This window comes from Crocuta crocuta, unplaced genomic scaffold (assembly GCF_008692635.1).
Source record: "Crocuta crocuta isolate KB4526 unplaced genomic scaffold, BGI_CrCroc_1.0 scaffold564, whole genome shotgun sequence".
NCBI lineage: Eukaryota > Metazoa > Chordata > Mammalia > Carnivora > Hyaenidae > Crocuta > Crocuta crocuta.
This window is the reverse complement of record NW_027533010.1, coordinates 70,685-91,631: the sequence shown is the minus strand read 5'-3', so window position 1 is coordinate 91,631 and position 20,947 is coordinate 70,685.

The following is a 20,947-nucleotide window of genomic DNA, read 5'->3' as shown; positions in this document are numbered from 1 at the left end:
TATAGAGAATATTTTTTCCCCTTTTCTTATATAGGAAGAAAAGGGAGAAAAAAAAGTAAGATGATGGACATTAATGATAGAATCCATTACATTTTCTGTATGTATAATCATATCACTTGTGAACAGGGCCAATTGTCTCTCTTTTTCATCCATCGTGTCTTCTTGCTGTCATTGCTGTTCTTGCATTATTATACTGATTAAGTTGTTAATGTTGAAAAAACTTGGAGATAGGTGTTTTCACTTTGTTTCCTATCTCAAAGGGAAGTAATGTTTTGCTTTAGTGTTTTTTTCTTACTGTTAATATGGGATACATATTAGACAATTTAAAAAACTATTGCATAATTCTTGGATGGAATCAAAAAATAAGTGTCATGATTTAGTAAGTTTGTCACAAGCGCTGCTTTCACTTATGTATATTTCTAAAAATATAATTTTCATCTATGGAAGTTGTTAAAAGCAGGTATTGAAATAATATGAGCATAGGAACAGTCATTCATATTGTTCTGTCAATAATGGTAAAATGAAATTTTCTACAAATAATTAGGGTCAATAGTATTGCTTCAGTGAAAATTATCAATAAAATATTCTACTGAGAGCAAGATTCTTATTGTATTGTTATGAAATTCAAAAAAACACATAAAATTATTTTAAAATACTGTTATTTATTCTAACTCATTAAAGTGTATATTTTTGTGTTATTAATCTACAATACATTAGTGCATGGATATAATTAACCACAAAGTAAGCATAGGTATATAAATATTGAGGGAATACTGTCAGAAACAAACTTTTACTGATAGGGTAAAAATGTTTAGATATTGTTATGCCCTGGCAATCTTGCAATTGTAGTACATCTGACAGAACTTTTTAATGCCACTATTAAACTTGAGCTCAAACTTTGTGGTGAAATTGTTTGAGTGAACATTGCAATGAGGTTAGGAACTATTTTCTCAAAGGCAGGAGTGAAAGGAAAGCCAGAGTAATTCTAAGGAATGACCATGACAGAAAGGAAGCATGTGTGAAAGGTGGAAGGATAGATCAAAATCACATTCATTTTTCAAACTCAGCATTGACGCTGGCCATATAGATAAGACTGAAAGAAAAGATCAAGAGAACGAGCCAAGACTGTTGACCTTGGTCGTTAGGAGAAAATAAAGATTAGTGGTTAAGCCCTTGATGAGAAAAAAATGTTCTCTGAAGGGGTTAACTCTTTGACACTTCTTCAGGCTCAGAGCTGCAGGAGGTCATACAGACAGTTCACCTCTGAAGCAGGTTTGGGAGACACAGGCCAGCACCAGTCCTCTGCTCATGATCTGCGGATCCTTTAAGACATCCAGGCAAAGTGTCAAGTAGGCAGTTGTGTATGTGGGCCAGGAATGCAGAGGAGATTTAGAGTAGGTGATATTTATTAGTTGGTTACAGTATTTTAGAAGATAGTAGAAGTTTAAGGAAAGAGGGTAGATGAGGTCTGCTGGAGACATAGTGTAGAATGAGGAAAGAGTCTCAAATACAATTTTGGATTTAGAGTTCATGTAGCAGACAAAGATGTGATTGATAATGGGAACTGGGGTAAAATAGCCCGAAAGGAGAGAAAACTAGAGTGCAGTGACATGTATGCAAAGAAAATAGTGTTTAACAAGGAGGAAGAGGTGATGAATGCTAATGAACAGCCCAATAAGAAGAGGACTAAAATATGCCTGGAAGAGTGAGTGATGTGGAGGTCAGTGGTGGAATAATGGGGGCAGAAAGCAGATTGGTGTGGGCTGAGCAGTGAGTGGACGCTCAGGAAAAAGACAGCCAGTGCTCTTTTAGAGAAAAGCGTTCAGAGTAAAAAAGCAAGAAAAGGGTGGTATCTTAAAATGGAAAGGATTTGTTAGAGAATCTTGTCCATAAGGTACCACATCAACTATTAACAGTTTAGTTACGGAGTTATGATAGCTGATTATAAAATGTGTGGGCCCAATTTATGATTTTGGCATTATTGACATATGATTGGTTATTTGTGTGTGTGTGTATTGTGTGTGTGTGTGTGTGTGTGTGGTCTGATCTGAAAAAGCTATTCTATATACTTTGTAAATATCTGGTAATACTCAGATCAATGCTACATAATGAATGATTCATAACACAATGCAATTTTTCTCCCTAAAAGGCAAAGAATTCCTACTTATACCTCATTTTGGAAAAAGAATCAAGACTATAAGAGGATTGAGTGCTCTCTTCATGTAAATAGGGAGGGTAATTATTTTGATTTTCTAGCATGAAGGAAGATCTTTATTTTCCAACCTGTTCTCTTGGCAACTGGAGAAACAATAGACCAAGAGAAACAATGTGCCTCCCATTCTGTACCTGCCCTAAGGATTTGTCTGCTATTTTCAGCTATTATTTGGCACCCAGCTTCCTGTTCAGGGTGCAGAAGATCTTTGGGCTGAGTAAACCTAAGTGGCTACAGTTATAATTGCTTGGTAGCAGCAGAAATAGTGAACAAGCTGCTGAAATATAGTAATTCTTTGGGGGAGATGTGGGCAGTCAGCCAATGAGAAACTTTACTGTCATACAGCAACAGGATGAAGTTGGTAGTAGAAGAAAATTCAGGTTATTTTCTTTCCATTTTGATCCTGGAGAAACTGGAAGGCTCATTTCAGAGAATTAATGCAGTTTTTTTTTTTTCCTTCACACAATCTGTTGGTACCCTCCGGTTGGTAATCTGGAGAAATAACTGTTAAATTATTAAGTTCCCCAAAGAGAGATAGACTTCATTTAACAATTGCTGTGAGATCATGCATAACTATATCCAACCCACACAGGCCCTCATTTTATCAGAGCTGTAGAAGGAAAAAAGAGCAAGAATTGGAATCAAGTTTATATCTATTAGAAATTAGAAACTTGGGCTGGAGTTGAGAAAGAAGCCAAAAAATAAAAAATACAAAGGATGAAGTTATACTAGGAAGAGCAATAAGTTAAGTATTGTAAAGTATTTCAAATGACTCAAAATGGGTTGTAAAATTAATTCATGGGTCTTTACTGCTTTAATAAAAGTAGGATTTTCTTCATAATAATGTCGTTAGTTTGAAAGTATTGTTTTTAAATTTCCTGAAAACTGTATTAAAATTCAGCCCAATTATATTCTGGATCTTTTCACTGCCTGAGGTGATCTTGTTTCTTCATTTGCATCATTGTTCCAAATGAAATGGATGAATGACCAAAAGATACTAATAACCGTAGGGAAAGATTGTGAGGTGTTTTTTTGTTTTGTTTTGTTTTGTTTTTTGTTTTGTTTTGTTTTGTTTCCCCTACTGAAGAAAGACTAGAACTTAAGAAACTGTGTAATAAAGCAGGAAGTGGGAGAGAACATGGCGGAGAGCTTTGAGTTTTCAGGTCTCCTCATGTTCCGCGTGGGGACAATTGGTGAGGTGGTACCAATGCGCAGAGTCCGGATTCTACCGGGGAAATTCTCCCAGCGCTTTCAGAAGAGTTTGTACCCTTCTCTAGAGCCCTGCGGTGCCACCTGAGACACCCAACTGTTGCAGAGATCCGGTTCTGTGCCTCTTACCTCATGAGATGCAAGAAATTCTTAACAAAAATTCCAGTATCAACTGCAAGATAGTGTGAATATGTTGTTTCCCAGTAGCATGTCTCTCTAGCTTCAGACTTTAGGTATCTCTGAGCTTATTTTTTCCAAAAAAAAGACAATGGACTGATATCACATAATTACCTAAAATATTTACTGCATGCCTATGTCTACCATTAATATACTTGAGAAAACTGAATAAATATTTCTTATGTTTTTGTGTGTTTTCCCTAATTCTCAGATATTTGAAAATTGCTATTATTGGTAAAATAGCTCATTTTTGATTTGGATAATTGACACCACGTAAATGTGGCTACAGGTGAAAAGTAAAAAGAATTATTTTCCTTAATAGCTAATAGGAGCTCCAAAGCAGCAAATGCAGCAGGACTTGGGCACTAGAGTCACATTGATGGGCTTCCTCTTTTCTTCAAGATGAAGAGATTGGAAAGCCTCCACTTTTATTTTCCTGACTCCTGGGTAGCTAGGACTCTGGATTTAAATTATTTTCTGGAAAACTGATAATGCCTACAAGAGATGCAGAAGACAGAAGGGAGGTGGAAGCCAACTTTTTGTTGCTGTTAGAACCAGCAATCAAAATATATAAACAGTAATGTTTATAAGAAATTGGCAAAAAATTTATATCATTTTCAAAAGTAATCCAATTAGGGATGCCTGGGTGGTTCAGTCAGTTAAGCAGCAGACTCTTGATTTTGGCTGTCATAATCTCATAGTCTAGAAATGGAGCCTGGTGGTGGACTAGGCACTAACAGCATGGAGCCTGCTTGGGATTCTCTCTCTTCTCCCCCCAACCTCCTCTACCCTTTCCCAGCTCAAAATATATAAACTTGAAAAAAAAAGGAATAGATTTATACCAGGTTTTAAAACATTTTTGCATAGATTCCTTGAGTCTCCTGTCTCTCTTTTCTATATTGCAATTTTCAAAGTTTATGATAAAAATAGTTGTGCCCTTTCCTTAATAGCAGTGTTGAGGGTTCTTAGTTTACTTTACAGTTTTACTGCCAGTGGTTATTTTTGATCACTTTTGTTATTTGAGAGGTCTTGTAATCTCATTATTGCTGTCCTCTTATGTTCTTCTGTCCCCTTGGGTGCAAACTTTATGGATGGCATGAGTGTCAGGGAAAATAATCCACACAACAGGCAATCTCCATCCTTAGCTCCTTGGTCAGAGTCAGTTTGCTGGGTTCTGCTATCTCATAGTCTTTTTTTTTCCTTGCCCAGTCAGTAATAGACAACAGATGAAGCAACCTATGTATGTAAAGATTTATCCCATTGATAACATTGAGAGACACTCAAGAATTCACTAATCGGGTTGATAAGATTGTCTGGTATTCACACATCTGTCTAGTTTTGATTGCATCTTTGTCCAGGGTACAAACCCCTCATAAGCCACTCCCTAGACTTCCCTCCAAGCCAGTTAGAGCATGGATTTCACAAGCTCCATACTAATTACTATTTATTTGCTTGCTGCTTTTCACATATAATATGATTATTAGAAGGTTGGGGTGAGCATAAGGTTGGGGGAATGAATTGTAGCTGATATTGGTGCCAGCTGAGTTCCATCTCAATCAGCACTTCTCCATTTGTCTGAAACTCACCTGGATTCTTGACTTCCGCTGCCCACATGGTAACAATAATTTACAGACTCTGTGGTTTCTCTCTCCCTATCTAATTTGATTTTCTTAATGTCTTCCCCAATTCACTAATTTAACATGAAAAAATATTTTCAGTCCTTAGTCCCAATACATATATTTGTTGCGTAGTGCACCTCTGGCTTCTAAATCTTCTATATTCTCCTTATGGCCAACACTAAAAAATATAAACTAATTCTTATCATTATTTAAAAATGTGAAAATATGAATATATATTGATATAAAAATGAGTTTTACTCCTTAATCAGCATGATTAACATTTTCCTTACTGAATTCTTCTTTTTATCACCTGTTTGAATCAGCATATGTTATAACATATGATGTAATTAGGATGTGAAATTAGAATAGGTCCATATAGTGATTCACAGAATTTAAAAGGTTAAAATTTTACATAGCATTTTACAGTTTAAAAATGCATCACCAAGCAATCTGATAAAGATACTTTTTTCTTATAAGAAGGACTACCGCAGAGGGAATTTTTGAATTAATAGAAGAAGACTCATGAATAATGGCAAACAGGTGCCTCATGATACAGAGCAAAGCCATGAAGTGTGGTGGCCTTGAATATGAAATCCTCTTTCTGAAAGTCCTTTTATTTTCAGTCAGCCCTCAGAATTGAATAGCATTTAGATTTTTGTATGTAGAAATCAGATATTTCATGAACTCAAGAACCTGACTAATCACTTGTGAATACTAAAAATCCTATAAGAATAATAGAAATAAATTCTTATGGAGGAGCAAAGAACATAGATCTAGTTGTGGGTTTTTAAGAACAAAGACTGAAATATTTCATTATATTTAGAAAGAATTGTTGCTTGAAATCTCATATTAAGATGTGTTCATTCAGGTGCCAAGAGTGATACGTTGATGAATTACAGTACAAAGGAGAAAAAAGGATAGGAGGGTACAGTACTACATATGTTACTAAACTCATTTCACCTGTAAAGGGAAGAATATTGATTTCATTTATCTCACTTAGGTGGGAGTCTGACTTAAGAAAAATTCAAGTTCATTGACATCAACTCTAAAGATGACAGGATTGTATTGAGAACAGTAAGGAAAGGGAGCAGGAAAATGATAAATGTAACTTGATTAAGAAAATTTAAAAACACTATTTTTCTTCATGAAAAGTCGGCAAAGGAGCCAGAGATTCTGGCCGCATCTTTAATCTATGGTGACCTCAATGGCATTTGTGATCTATGGGTTTAACTTATGACTGTGTGTGTGTGTGTGTGTGTGTATGCATGTGTGTCTGTGCATGCATTTTTTCAAGAACAACCAGGACACACAATTCAATAGAACTACTGCATAAAACTTCTTTTTCCTCACTGTGCTATTGATTTTGTATGTGTGTGTTTATGTTTGGAAAATAACAAGGAACTATAAAATTAATGCAGTGAATATATTTTGCTTTCACACTTTTTCAGTTAAAATAAGTACATTTTTTCACTACTGAATTGTGCTCTTTTACTGTTTTTAAAATGTGTTTTTTAAGCATAGAAGGTATCATTTTTGTTGACTCTAAGTACTAAAAAGTTGACTGTGATTTTTCAGTTGTTCAAGCTACATGTTTAACATGCATTTACTGTTTTTTAGTGTTAATTATTACATGAGAAGCAATGGGAAATATAAAGATGAATCAAACCTAGAAGGTATCCTTAAGGAGATTATGGGATATGGCCTTCATATAACATTTGAGAAATTGTGTTTCTGGCAAGAGTTTTTGCAATTTCTGGATGCTGGGCACTCTTTGGAAGGCGATGACTATGGTCCTTGGTCTAGTGGGAGTTGTTTCCATGCAGAGTATGGGAGCATGAGCTGCCGCTCAGGTGAGAGCAGGGTCCACTGTTAAAAACAGAAAAGGTCACCTATATCTTCTGGATCCTTTCTGGTATAAAGGGCTGTGAAAATGCTGTTTCGATTACTGGGAGGAAGCAGAACTTCCAAAAAGAAAGAATTGTCTTGACCTCCTCTGTCATTCAATATGCACAATAGCATCTGGTGCTAGAGGGAGCCCTACCGCAGAAGTGAGAGCTATAGACTTGGATGGGCTGTTGCCTATAGGAGAGGAAAGCATAGCACTTGGGGATGGGAAAGAGGCTACTTGAAAGACTGAGTTTCAGCAGCCAATTAAAAAAAAAAAGTATCACATACTTCCTATTGCCTATAAATGAAAATATATGAAAAGATGAATGTTTTAAAGCAGTAGATTTTTAATTTGACAAATTGAGCAGGGGTAACATATTTTATAATTTTATTTAAATTCTTCTGAACTATTTTGTTCAGATATTTGTAAAAAGATAAAAGCAAAGCTCCTTTAAATAGCTAAGAATTGCCGGGTTCATTAAGTTATGATCTTCAGTGATTTTGTACAAAGTAATTAGTGAAGGCTCTGAGTAATGAGCTCCAAATGAGGGGGGTGAGAATGACTAGAAGATGGCCTTATAAGGGAGGAAATCTCATCCTAGTTTGATGCATCTTATAAGGATCTCTGGCTGCCTTTTGTTTTGTAGTAGTAGGAGCTGGGTAAAGGAGAGAAGTAGCTGCCCTTCATCAAAAGGGTAAAAAAAAGTCTAACGCACTTTATAAGTAAATGGAAACAGTAAGACTGAAGATTAATGCCTTACTTTAGGTAAACCTCCATCAGCAGGACAATTAGGGAGAACAAATAAAATGAACTATTGAGGTGTTATACTTTTCCACTTAGACGCTTGGAGATGAAGTGCAGGCAGAAACAATAGAGCTTAGATATGTTGGAGTCCAATTAAAGATTTGGGGTGAATTTTCATTTTACACCTGATTAAGAGGTTATGTGATCTAAATTTTAAGTAGTGATAGACAATAGTTGAAATATATGAAAAGCAGTATATTTCATTCTAGTGTGTATTTATGGTTTCCCCTTTTGGTCATTTTTTTTTTCTTAAAATTACTATTTAACCAGTGTGAATTACATATGATTGGGTGATTCTTGACATTTTATGTTTTTAGCAATAACCCAACACCAACTAAACCCCATGCTAACCCATACGAAACACAGCACACCTAGGCAACTGGGTAGCAAAAAACATTATATAATAATTTTACCAGAATTTGGGGAAGATAAAGTGAATAACTTCCATGAAAATTTCTAAGAGGAGGGATGAAATAATGCATGCATTAGCCTGTTAACTGCAAAATTCAGAAGGTAGCTAGATCTACAAAATTTTTGGTTGTTTTTCCCACAAGGGGCACAGTGTCCCATAGCATCCAGTGGAGTAGGATCTCCCTTCATGCTAGTTAAAGGAGATGCTAGCTCCTGTACTTAAGTGATAATCCATTTAACTGGACATGTTGAGTTACCAAATGGTGACTAAATGTTTAGTTATCTCTTTTGTTCTGAGTTTATTTGCTTCCCTATTCAGGCCAAGAGAAATATGCCAAATGTATTTAGTTAACACAATTGGGTCCTCACTGCTTTCTTTAAGCACATGAATCCAGAAAACCCAGAAGACATTGTATTAAAACACAGTGTAGTATGAGAATTTAAATTCCCAAAAGATGTAATATATGGAAAACAAAGGTGCATAAAGCTCCGTTTTCAATTGAAATTCACATCAGTCTCTATTGTCTATCCTCTTATCCCTTATTCTATACTCGAGTGAGGCTTTATGGCCTTTTTTTTGAGAATAAAACATGTTTCACAATTTAGTGTCAATGCCAAAATAGAAAATCTATTTTTTGAATACAGCAAGACTATTTGTTACCATTCATATTTTCCTGCAACTGTGTCTTTTTTCTTTTCCCTGAAACTATTTCCCATGGTTCTAATATAAAGAACTTCAGCATTTCATTTTTTACAATTTTCAAGTATTTTTTTCAAATTGTGCTTGCTAAAAGCCTTGTTGTGGGTAACAAAAGTAACTCCAAAAAATTGACAGAGATTGCACATAGAAGATGGCTGAGAGCTTAACAATTTTATTCCAGGAAAAAAATAGCTCCTTCAGGTGGTGGTTTGTTTATTTACAGTTTAAGAGAAATCTCTTTGTCTCGTGTTCAGACTAACTTTGAGAAAGGCCCTATGTTTCTTTGGAAGCCATTCCAGGGACTGTGTGAAAATACTTTTGAGTTAAATAATGTTTTTTTCTTCATATTTTATCTGTGCATACTTTTTTCTACGTACACTTTTCCTATTTGAGAAACACTACTCTCAGATCCCAGCAAATGAGATTTGACTATGCCATGACCTCTTGAGCAAAAAGTCGCACATAAGATTCAGAGGGAGATAAATCTGCAAAAAGATTTATAAAATATTTATTCCTTAAGATAAACTAGAGCGATATAGGGACAACTTGCTGAAACTCTGTGTTCTATTTCTCCATTATATAGTACATGGCTACAGAGCATATATAACCTTATATGGAAAAAGTTATGAGAAAAGGCACCAAGCCACCTTTAAAATGTGTTATGCCCATATAAAATTACGCACACTCTATATGCTCCCTGTACTTAAGAATTCTTTCATTGCCAATGTCACACAATAGCTTTAGAAGGTGACGCTATTTGAATCACATAGAGTTTACTACCATTAGTTTATGATTTTATGTTTGCTTTATACAAAATTTAATGTGGTTAAAATTCCGTGATGATTTTGCAGGCCATTATTAGTGTGATTAATGTAAGTAGGGAAGAAGATGGTGGTTTTTTTGAAAGGATAAAAGGTACCAATTCTTTTATGCTTTCTGTAGGAAGTCAGTGATATAGGAAAGAGGAAGGTGAAAGCAAACAACTAACAATAAACAGAAGTGTTCCAAAATTAGAAAATAAGAGATTTGGCAACTCACATCTTTCATCACTATGATTTATAGATGTACATGTACTATGGGCACAGTCTGAGTTTGTATAAATCACCTTAAAAAATATTGGTACAATGCCATAGACACATGGAGGTAAACCTGATTTTTGACTCTTTTGAGAGGTACAGAAACATTGCAAAACAGGACAAATTTCAAATTAAAAGTATTAATCCCTCTTTTTTTTTCCTTTATAGCATTTAAAGCCTAGTCTTTTTCTTATTTCCATCTTGTGACTGAACCATATTAATTGGACTCTAAAAGATCATTAATCGAGTGAGAAGAACAACTGTTTTATGGGAAACTGAATAAAACTATAAGATCATATACAATCTGTTCTATTGATGAGAATAGAAGAATTTGTCATCCCTAAAATACCAAGAGGATGTAACTTACCTGTGAGACCTCATATAGCATTTTGCCCACTATATAGCATTGCTCATTAAAAAAAAATTAGGGGGTGCCTGGGTGACTCAGTCGGTTAAGCGTCCGACTTCAGCTCAGGTCATGATACCACACTTCATGGGTTCTAGCTCCATGTCAGGCTCTGTGCTGACAGCCCGCTCAGAGCCTGGAGCCTGCTTCAGATTCTGTATCTCCCTCTCTCTCTGACCCTCCTCTGCTCACGTTGTCTCTCTCTCTCATAAATAAATAAAAACATTTAAAAAATTATTTAAAAAATTAGGTTGGTGATATGCGGTTTTCTCCAGATCATATTTTATCTGCAATTTTATCAGTTGACTAAACATTTTCTATACTATGATATGTCTTGGTAAAGTTACTGAATGTTAACTATAGAGAAAAAAATACCATAGACATTTGGGGAAGATAATTAGTTACCATTGCTAGCAAAACTAAATCAAGCTGGCTGTGTACTTCATATATCCCATCAACAGAGCATTGGCTGTAAGAACCTTAGCAAAAGAAAGTACTCTAAGAACTTTTTATTCAATGAAGTAGTTTTTCAGAGCTCAAATGACAGGCAACCATTTTCAAAATGTAAGAATTCAGAACAACAAAACCAAATCCAAAACAAACGAAATCTAGCTTACCAGGGGGTGAATTTAAAAGACGTAAAAAAAGGCAATGGTAATAAGAATTATATCATTTAAATACATGCAACTGTGGAAATTATGGCCATAACAAAACATAAATATTCTAAATCTTGACAATATAGAATTTTTACGATTTTGAAAATATAGAAATTTTAATATGATGAACAAAACAGGAAATAGAAGTGGGATATATATATATATATACATATATATATCAATATCTTTCATGGAAGGATATTTAATAGATATTATTTCATGTTAATCAAGTATGGCTAACTCCTAAATTTTATTCAGCCGAAGTAGTTTGGTTTACAATATGGTAAAATGGAATATTTACTTTTTTTTTTTTAAAGCTGAGTGTATCTTTCATTCAAATTTGACTGCCAAAAGCATGATTTGTTTGTAATCAAAATGGATATTTATTGTATTGCGGACTAGATTTATTTTAAAAATCTCCAATAATTTTTATCTATGTTTAAAAATTTCTCTTATTTTCTAAAAGCTTATAAGGTAGGTGAATTTTAATCCTCAAGGGATTTATCTAACTTATTCAGGGTTGTTTGGCCTTGGTTTCTGCCTCTTCAACAGAGGTCATCTCTTTTTTAGCATACAGTCTCTCTAATTGGAGGTAGTGGAGAGAAAAGAGAAAAGAACACAGAAATCATAACGTGTCTTTGTATCTTCTTCTAAAACCAAAATACTTAAATGGAAAGGTATAATATTTTTATGTTTGGAATTTAGGACAGTGTCAAAAATATCAACTCCTTCTTCCTCCACAAAATAATCTAAAGATAGATTTTGCACATGCTTTGAGAAATAAAATAATAGTGTCAACTTTTAATATATTATTTAGAAACTTGCATGAGACTTTATTATATCAAACTACCATCCTGAAATGTACTAATTCCTTCTAAAACATAGATCTCTTGCCATGTTTATAGTATTGGCCTCTTGACTCTAAAATATTTATAGAAGTCCAACAAATTCCTCTAGAGAAGTGATAAGTGCAGTGTTACTGTGTAGAGTATGAACTTTTATGTCTCCTAGTTTATATTGCAGTCTACCTGGATTTTATATATTGCAATAGAACAAGTAGATGGTAATTGAGAAATTCAGATTAGAAATACTATGTGCTCATAGTTTGATAAGATTAAAATACATAAATTTCACCCTAAAGTTTTGATATATTTCAAAACCTAAAAGAAAAATACACATTGTTTTTGTTACATTAATATAAAACTCAGTTTTTTCTTGTGTCCTTTCTGCTGTTAAAACTTTGTAATTTAAGGGCACCTGGGTGACTCAGTCAGTTAAGTGTCCGACTTTGGTTCAGGTCATGATCTCACAGTTCATGGGTTTGAGCCCCACGTTGGGCTCTGTGCTAACAGCCAGCTCAGAACCTGGAGGCTGTTTCAGATTCTTTGTCTCCCTCTCTCTCTGACCCTCCCCTGCTCACGCTGTCTCTCTCTCTCTCAGAAATAAATAAAAAACATTTTTAAAAAACTTTGTAATTTAATTTTTTGTAACTTTGTAATTTAATTCAATTTTATTTTGGAGATTTTTACTCTACCAAAAAGTAGATAGACACCCTTGGATGTTAACTCTCTGTCAGCTTACAGATTAAAATTTTAAAATTTAGTTCTGGTATAACAAACTTATTTAATGGGTAATTCTAGTTTTGAGTTTGTGCTGTGCTCAGTAAATGGCTCTTGATCTGTGAAATACATTGAAATATTAAAGACACAAGTTCACAGTGTGTTCAGATTTTTCTTTAAAAAATGTACATCATTACTAGTTGAATAAATAACATAATAAAGGTATAGTGTTCTTTCAAAAAGTTACCCAATAAGATAGTAACAATTTTATAATGGTTTCTTTATCTTTGAACCTAGGTCAGGGAAAACTGTTTCCCACAAACTATTTAATAGTTTGGTGAATAATACTTATGACTCACATATCAAGTTTGAATGAGAGCACTACCAAAAAGAATACAATCATAATTTCTGTGTTGTTTTTTTTTATGTTTGAAAAGTGCTGTACTACCTCAATTAAATGATTCTTCATTCATTAATAAAAAAAAAAACCTCTGAAGTTGGGATATAACAAAATTTTTAGAAACCATCATGTCACACACATGTTTTATAGTTCATTTAAACTATAGTTCATTTATTATGTTTTAAATATTTATATGGAGACTATTTATTACATAGTTAAGAGCTTCAATAATTATAATACCTACAGAAGTACTTAGCCCTTTTAAAGATTTTAGATACTGATATTATGTAGATACAAATACACTGAGATAAAAGCAAGATAAGATATGAGGAAACAACTGTTTGCAATGCAGAATATTTTCTTGAAAATTAAAAAAACTAGAAGATATTGAAATTTATATTTTAGAATAATTAAGAGACTAAAAAATGAATATTCACTTATTTCAATTTGGACTTTCCTCCCCCAAAGATAATTTACACAGAAGGTATTTGAGAAACACTTATTCTCCTGTGTTGTCGAATAGTTAACATTTCTTTAAATTGAAGGTAAACAGTATATTAAAATATACAACATAGGGCCACCTGGCTGGCTCAGTCAGAAGAGCATGCAACTCTTGATCTTAAGGTCATGAATTTGAGTCCCACATTGGGTACAGAGATAAGGTAAAAATGAAGTCTTTAAAAAATATATATAGAATATAAAGAAAAGTGATATCACCTTATACAGATAGTCGTTTTTTTAAAAAAATTTTTTTAATGTTTTATTTATTTCTAGGAGAGAGAGAGAGACAGCGTGAGCAGGGGAGGGTCAGAGAGAGAGGGAGTCACAGACTGAAACAGGCTCCAGGCTCTGAGCTGGCAGTCAGCACAGAGCCCGACGTGGGGCTCGAACCCACGAACCGCGAGATCATGACCTAAGTGAAAGTCGAACGCTTAACCGACTAAGCCACCCAGGCGCCCCTACAGATAGTCATTTTGATGGGAACAAGAAAGTAATTCAGCAACAAATTAAATGCATTATTGATTATTCATCTGAAATTTATTGAATTGCCACTGATAATTTGAAATGGGTTTGTAGAAAAATAGCAAGATCCATCACGGTTTCAAGATTCTTTGGGAAAGAAGGTCGCCATTGTAAAAGGAAAGGAAATATTTTTTATTATTAATATTTCCATAGTGCAGAGCAATGATTCTGAAACCTTAATATGCAGAAAAATCACATGAAGGACTTATTAGAAAAAGCTGGCTCAGGACCACACTTTGAGAATCAGTGGTATAGAGTGATTGCAGTGATCCAAGTCATCACCCACAGTGTTTTTAAAACATTGATTCCTGGGGTGCCTGGGTGGCTCAGTTAGTTACCTGTCTGTCTTCAGCTCAGGTCCTGATTGCACTGTCCTTGAGTTTGAGCCCCATGTCAAGCTCTGTGCCAACTGCTCAGAGCCTGGAGCCTGCTTTAGATTCTGTGTCTCCCTCTGTTTCTGCCCCTCTCCAACTTTTTCTCTGTCTCTCTCTCTGTCTTCCCAAAATAATTAAACATTTAAAAAAAGACACACATAGATTCCCCCAGATATTCTGATTCATGTGTCTAGGTACCCAGATGTCCCATTTGATTATGCCACTGGTCCTGGAATACACACTCAGAAACACAATTGCAGAGATTCAGTGAAAAAATTACCGTACTATTTGGTCAAAATATGAAGAACAGAGAGATGTTGGATTAAGTACTACCAATTTTGGAAGTCACAGTGTCATTTCACGATGTTGATTTCTGTAGGTAAGTTCTTTATTGGTAGGAAGATACTGCATACATCTATTACAGATCTAATTAGCTAAGCAGGCTAAAGGACAAAAAAAAAAAATCTACTTGTAGCCTCATATTCAAATTGCAGGAAATCAAAGACAAAGAAAACTTTGAAAGCAGCCAGAGGAAAAAGAACATCTTACCTAGAGAGGAACAAAGAAAATAATTACAACAGACTTACATCAGAAGCCATGCAAGTAAGAAGAGAGTGGAGAGAAATAAAATGTTGAAAGAAAAAAAATCCATCAATTTAGGATTCTATACCTTTCTTGTCCTTAAAAAATGAAAGAGAAATAAACATTTTCTTAGCAAAACAAAAATAAAGGAATTCGTCATCAGCGGACCTGCCCTACAAGAACTTTAAAATAAATTATGTGGGGGTAAGGAAAATGATATAAGTTAGAAACTCAAATTTACATAAAGAAAGGAAGAATTTTGAAAATAAAGGTAAAATAAAATCCAGTGCTATTCTTATTCCTAATTGACCTAAAAGATAACCGTTAAATTGTTTAATTTTAACAATGCATTGGGGGATTGTAACATATGGATAAGTGAAATGAATGACAGCCGTGTCATAGGGACAGGAGGGAAGAATTGGAAATACTCAGTTATCAAGTACTTGTATTACAGGTTAAGCTATATAGTGTCATTTGAAGGTGGACTTAGTTAAAAATTTATATTTCACACTTTAGAGAAAACAGTAAAAAATTTTTTAAAGAAGCAAAATTTATATCACAATATAATCCAGAACACTTCATATGTTCTTACCCATATACCCTTTTTAGCAAAACTGAACCCCATCAGCAATTGATGTAATTCATTTCATTTTTTCTCCTGATACACAGAAATTGGCTTATGATGGTTGAGCTAAATTCAGCACCAGTAAAGATATTTAGAGGAGAAATCAGTGATTATGCTCAGTATTCCTAAATGACATCAATGCCAGAGTCTTTTCATGTCCGGAAGTGCTTCTTTTCTTGAAATTCATCTAATAGCCTTGATCATGAGTGCTTCTGATCCTGAGTTTGGTCCAAGTGCAACCGTCTCAAATCTATTTTCCAACAAGTCCAATAAAAGAACAGAAATAATGTAAGTTAACAAATGTGATACACAATTCACCTTGTGATAGGTTGGAATAGAGTTTCTCAAGCTTGCTTGGCTAATGGAATGTGGGTAGAAGCTAACATGTGCTGGATTTTAGTTGAGCTAGTAAGAGACATCGTTTGTTTCCATTTACCCTTTTCTTTCCTATAATTGCCATGAAAACTGCATGTTCCAGGTAGTTGCTGTATCATAAGCCCGGGCCTCAGTATGTGAAACATGTAGAGCAGACTTCAACTCACCAAAAAGCCAGGAGTTCAGCCTTTCTCAGCTGAGATCATTCTAGATCATTGGAATTTTAGTAGAACTGAGGAATATATGAGCCTGGAAAAAGATATTGCTTCAGGATTCTGAGAGACTGAAGGTTTTTTTTCATAGGAACAGCTAACTTAAATTTTTTTGTTCTTAAATTTAAACCAGTAAAAGACACTAATAAAAATGTTATATATATAATTCTACCACTAAATTTATTTTTTATCCAAAGAGGGACAAAATGTTTGTTTTATAATTATTTTTTCTGATTCTGTACTAATGTCACTGTAACATAAGTCTGTGTTATACTAACATGATACATTTTTTAATATGGTTAGTATGCCTAGTCCATTTATTATTAAAAAAATCACTGAAGGTAGTAAAATTAGTTACTTAGCTATCCAGCTATTGGACTGAATACATTTTGTCAAAATGTAAGGTTATCTTAAATGGGCAAGAATTCCTAGATTACACTCTATTAAACTTTGCCATGCTAGGTCTTTGGTTAAAAGTTGACATGTTTAGTTGGATAATTAAATATTTCTATGCATGCAAATTATTGTATTATTCAGGGATTTAATTTCTTCTTTCTACAGGTTTTTTTTTTCTTCTATTTTTGTAAGAACTTTTGTTTCTAGAGCTTTCCTATCCAGACACATTTTCTCTTTCTTCCCCCGCTTTTGCGGTCTTGCTTAGATTTCCTTAATCTCTATGCTTTGCTATCTTCTTCTTTAATTTGTATTTTATGTCATTTTAGTGTATCGTATGTATAGTTTGCCTTCTAATCCTGATTATTTTATTTATAGCTCTCTGGGAATTCAGGAATACTTTCTTCAAATTTCTCTCTCAGTTCCTGGTATGCAGTGTATGGTGAATAAATGTTGAATGAATGAATGCTGATGATCTAACCAAAAAACAGTCCTCCTGTCAGAGGTTGCTTCCCCCTCAAAATTGCTTATGACTGAAAACAAAAGTCAACATCAGAAGCTGTTTCCTAAAGTTTACATGTGACTCAGCAGTCTTGAGTTTCATTTGAGTTTATTCTAGGACATCTAAGATGATACTTAAAAAAAATGTTTTTTAACGTTTATTCATTCTTGAGAGACAGAGAGACAGAGTGTGAGCAGGGGAGGGACAGAGAGAGAGGGAGACACAGAATCCAAAGCAGGATTCAGGCTTCAAGGTATCAGCACAAAGCCCGAAGCAGGTTCGATCTCACGAGCTGTGAGATTGTGACCTGAGCCAAAGTTGGACACTTAACTGACTGAGCTATCCAGGTGCCTCAGATACTTTCTGAAGAGCTGACTATCAACTCAGATGGAGTCAGAATGTTCTGTGTGACAGTGACAACTAGTATTTTTTCTCTGGGGCTAACCTCCCCAAATTGTTGAAGCCCTAATATGAGGGACATTTTTGTTTGAGAAGTTTCATATTGTCATTTTATCTGATTACTTTACCATTGACATCCACTTTTAACTAGTATTAATAATCTCTAATAAGTAGGGGAACTTTTTCCTTCTGAGAATCCTCTGAACTCCAAAACTCCCTACACTTATTAGATCAAGTGGTTGAAATAAAATCAAATATCTCAGAAAATATTTAATAATGAAGGTGCTGGTAAAAAAAAAAAAGCTAAACCATTATAAAAATAAATCTATAAAAAGCCTATCATACTTAGCATTCCCAACATATGCTCAAAATATAGTAGTGAAAATATGAACTTAGACACAAACATTTCACCAAAGCAATATCATGTCTTATGTGAATACAGATATTTCAAATAAGAGCCTGCTGTTATCACAAAACTCTAAAATAATACCGTCTGGGTAGATTGTCATAGGATTATGCTGTTTTTTTTTCTTAAGAGTTTGTAATCAAAATTAGACAAAAAAAAAAAATTCTAGACTAAGCCATGTATGGTAAATAGTCCTTTTAATCATCACATATCTATTAAATGTTTACGACTTGACCTTTGAGGAATCATAGCGGTCCAAAAGCTCTTTGGTATATTCATTGAATGACTCCTGAGGAGAGCCTGAGGAGCTTAAATGCCAGTTGATCTCGTGAAATATCAGACTTGAAAGTGGGGCTCGCACACCTGCCATGCAGCATTAGCAGGAGCAACCGAACCGGCAGCCCTGAGTAATGTGAAAACAGAGGCTCTTTCAAACCCTTTCTTCCACCTAAAATAGTATTGAATTTCATTTCTTCCTGATGCTTTGGGGCTTTATATAATCTTTATTCAGGGCGTACTTCTCCTGAAATCTGAGCCAACGGATCTTTCTATCTACATCTCCATCTTAATTCTTTGCCTTCTTCATTAAATCAATGGAAGATTCTTTTCATTTTTCCTAGTTATTCTTCAGATTTTAAAGATTTGATAGCCCATGAAAAAGCATAAAGAATAATAATTTGGAAAGGATTGGGCAATAAAAAGTTAAAACCAGGGGGCACCTGAGTGACTCAGTCAGTTAAGCCTCTGACTTCGGTTCAGGTCATGATCTCACAGTTTGTGAGTTTGAGCCCCACATTGGGCTCTGTGCTGAAAGCTTAGAGCCTGGAGTCTGCTTTGGATTCTGTGTCTCCCTCTCTCTCTGCCCATCCCTAGCTTGGAGTCTGTCTGTCTCTGTCTCTCTCCCTGTCTCTCTCAAAAAATAAATAAACATTAATTTTTTTTAAGTTAAAACGACCAGAAATCTGTTCATTCATATGTTCATCTATTCAACAAATGATTTTTGAGTGCTTCGGATGTACAGATACTGGCTCTTCTAGGCTCTAAAGATATGGCAATAAACATAAACAGTATATTGAAAAACTAATGAGAAAGTGAGATATAAAAACAGATAGGAGTAATAGCAAAACAATAAACTTCTTAGATCTTTATTTCTGTTGAATAACTTATTTTCTCCTCCATTGATTGTCATTGCTACATATTTTTACCTTCTTTTTTTAATTCTTGAGGTTCATATGTTCCAGGAAATATCATTGTGTAGAACAGTCGATTGCCTTATATTTCAGAAGGCAAGTGCTTCTTTAAATTAAGTTCAAGTCTGGATGTGATTCTTTTAAATATATTTAACATTGGAAATCAGTTTTCAATAATTCAGCTAACTGAATCAAGCAATAAAAAAATTATTTTTGGATTACTTTTCAAACACTGAATAGAAACCTTTAGAAGCCCTTTAGTGAATGGTGTTATTCTATATTTTATTATCTGTGACATCACATGCAGAAGCATTTGCTCATACTCTATCTTCTAAAATAAGTTCCTGTTAAAGAAAAATTTACAGAATCTCCAAAGTTGAGAATCAAAAAGGCTGGGGAAAATACCCTTATAATTTATGCTAATTTAACAACCCAGAAGTCTCTGATTAACACAGCAGGGGCATGCTGATTTTAATACTTATTATTCTAAAAACTAGTCATCATTTGATACATGATCAAATATAATGAAATTTTCTAAAGGACTTCCTAAAGCTTTTCAAGTGACAAGTTAATTTTGGAAATCTTCAAAGTAAATTTTTTGGGTCTTAGAGAAATGCTACATAAAAAATAATTTTTTTTAAACAGCAGTCATTGAACACTTTGTAGTGGACAGACCCTAGAGTGACTTCCAAGTATTCCTTCCTCATTCTTATTATATTCCCTTTTCCTTGAGTACAGGCAGAAACCTTAATTTGTTTCTAACCAATAGAACATGACAAATCTGATGGGATGTCATTCACTGGTTTGGCCACATTGTATAAGAGGTAGTCTTAGAAGAAGAAGTTCTCCTGCTGGCCTTGAAGAAGCAAGTGCCTTTGCTGTGAATTGAATGCAATAGAGAGAGCCACATAGCAGGACACTGAGAGTGGCCTCTAGGAGGTGAGGATATTAGTCATCCAGCCACAAGGAAATAAATACTGTCAACAACCTCTTGAGTTTGGAAGAGGATTCTGAGCTCTGGAAAAGACCTACCTTAGCTGACACCTTGATGACAGCCTTGGCAGATCCCGAGCAGAGGACTCAGTTAAGTTCTGTCCAGACTCCTGGTCCACAGAAACTGTGAGATGAAAACATACGTTATTTTAAGCTGCTAAATTGGTGATGATTTGTTACATAGTAGTAGAAATCTAACATACCTCGTCCTGTGTACTATTGTTGGGTACTGAAGTAAGCTTCTTCAATGAAATGACTACATTGGACTGATTTATTGATATAAAACATACATAGGTCAAAGACAATAATCACAATTAGTACAGCTTCTTAAAGTTTTATAAATTAAACAACGTAATGTAACCAGCATCTAGAAGAAGAAATAGAACATTACCAGCATCCCAGATGTTTTCGTCATGCCCTCTTCCAGTCACTGTTTTCCTGCCCCTGTAAGGATAACCATTTCTGTAATTTTTAATACTTTAGATTGGTTCCACCTATTTTTGAGTTTATGGAAATAGAATCACATTGGATGGACATTTTCTCATAACACAGTTCACTTTTACAAAGCCATCAGAGACTCTTTTCAGTGTATCATGAGTCTTTTTTAAAAAAATCACTTATTTATTTTTAAGAGAGAGAGAGGGGTGGGGAGGGGTAGAGAGATTCTTACTAGTGCACTATTAGTGCAGAGCCTGCTACTGGGCTTGAACTCATCAACTGTGAGATCGTGACCTGAACTGACACCAAGAGTTAAGT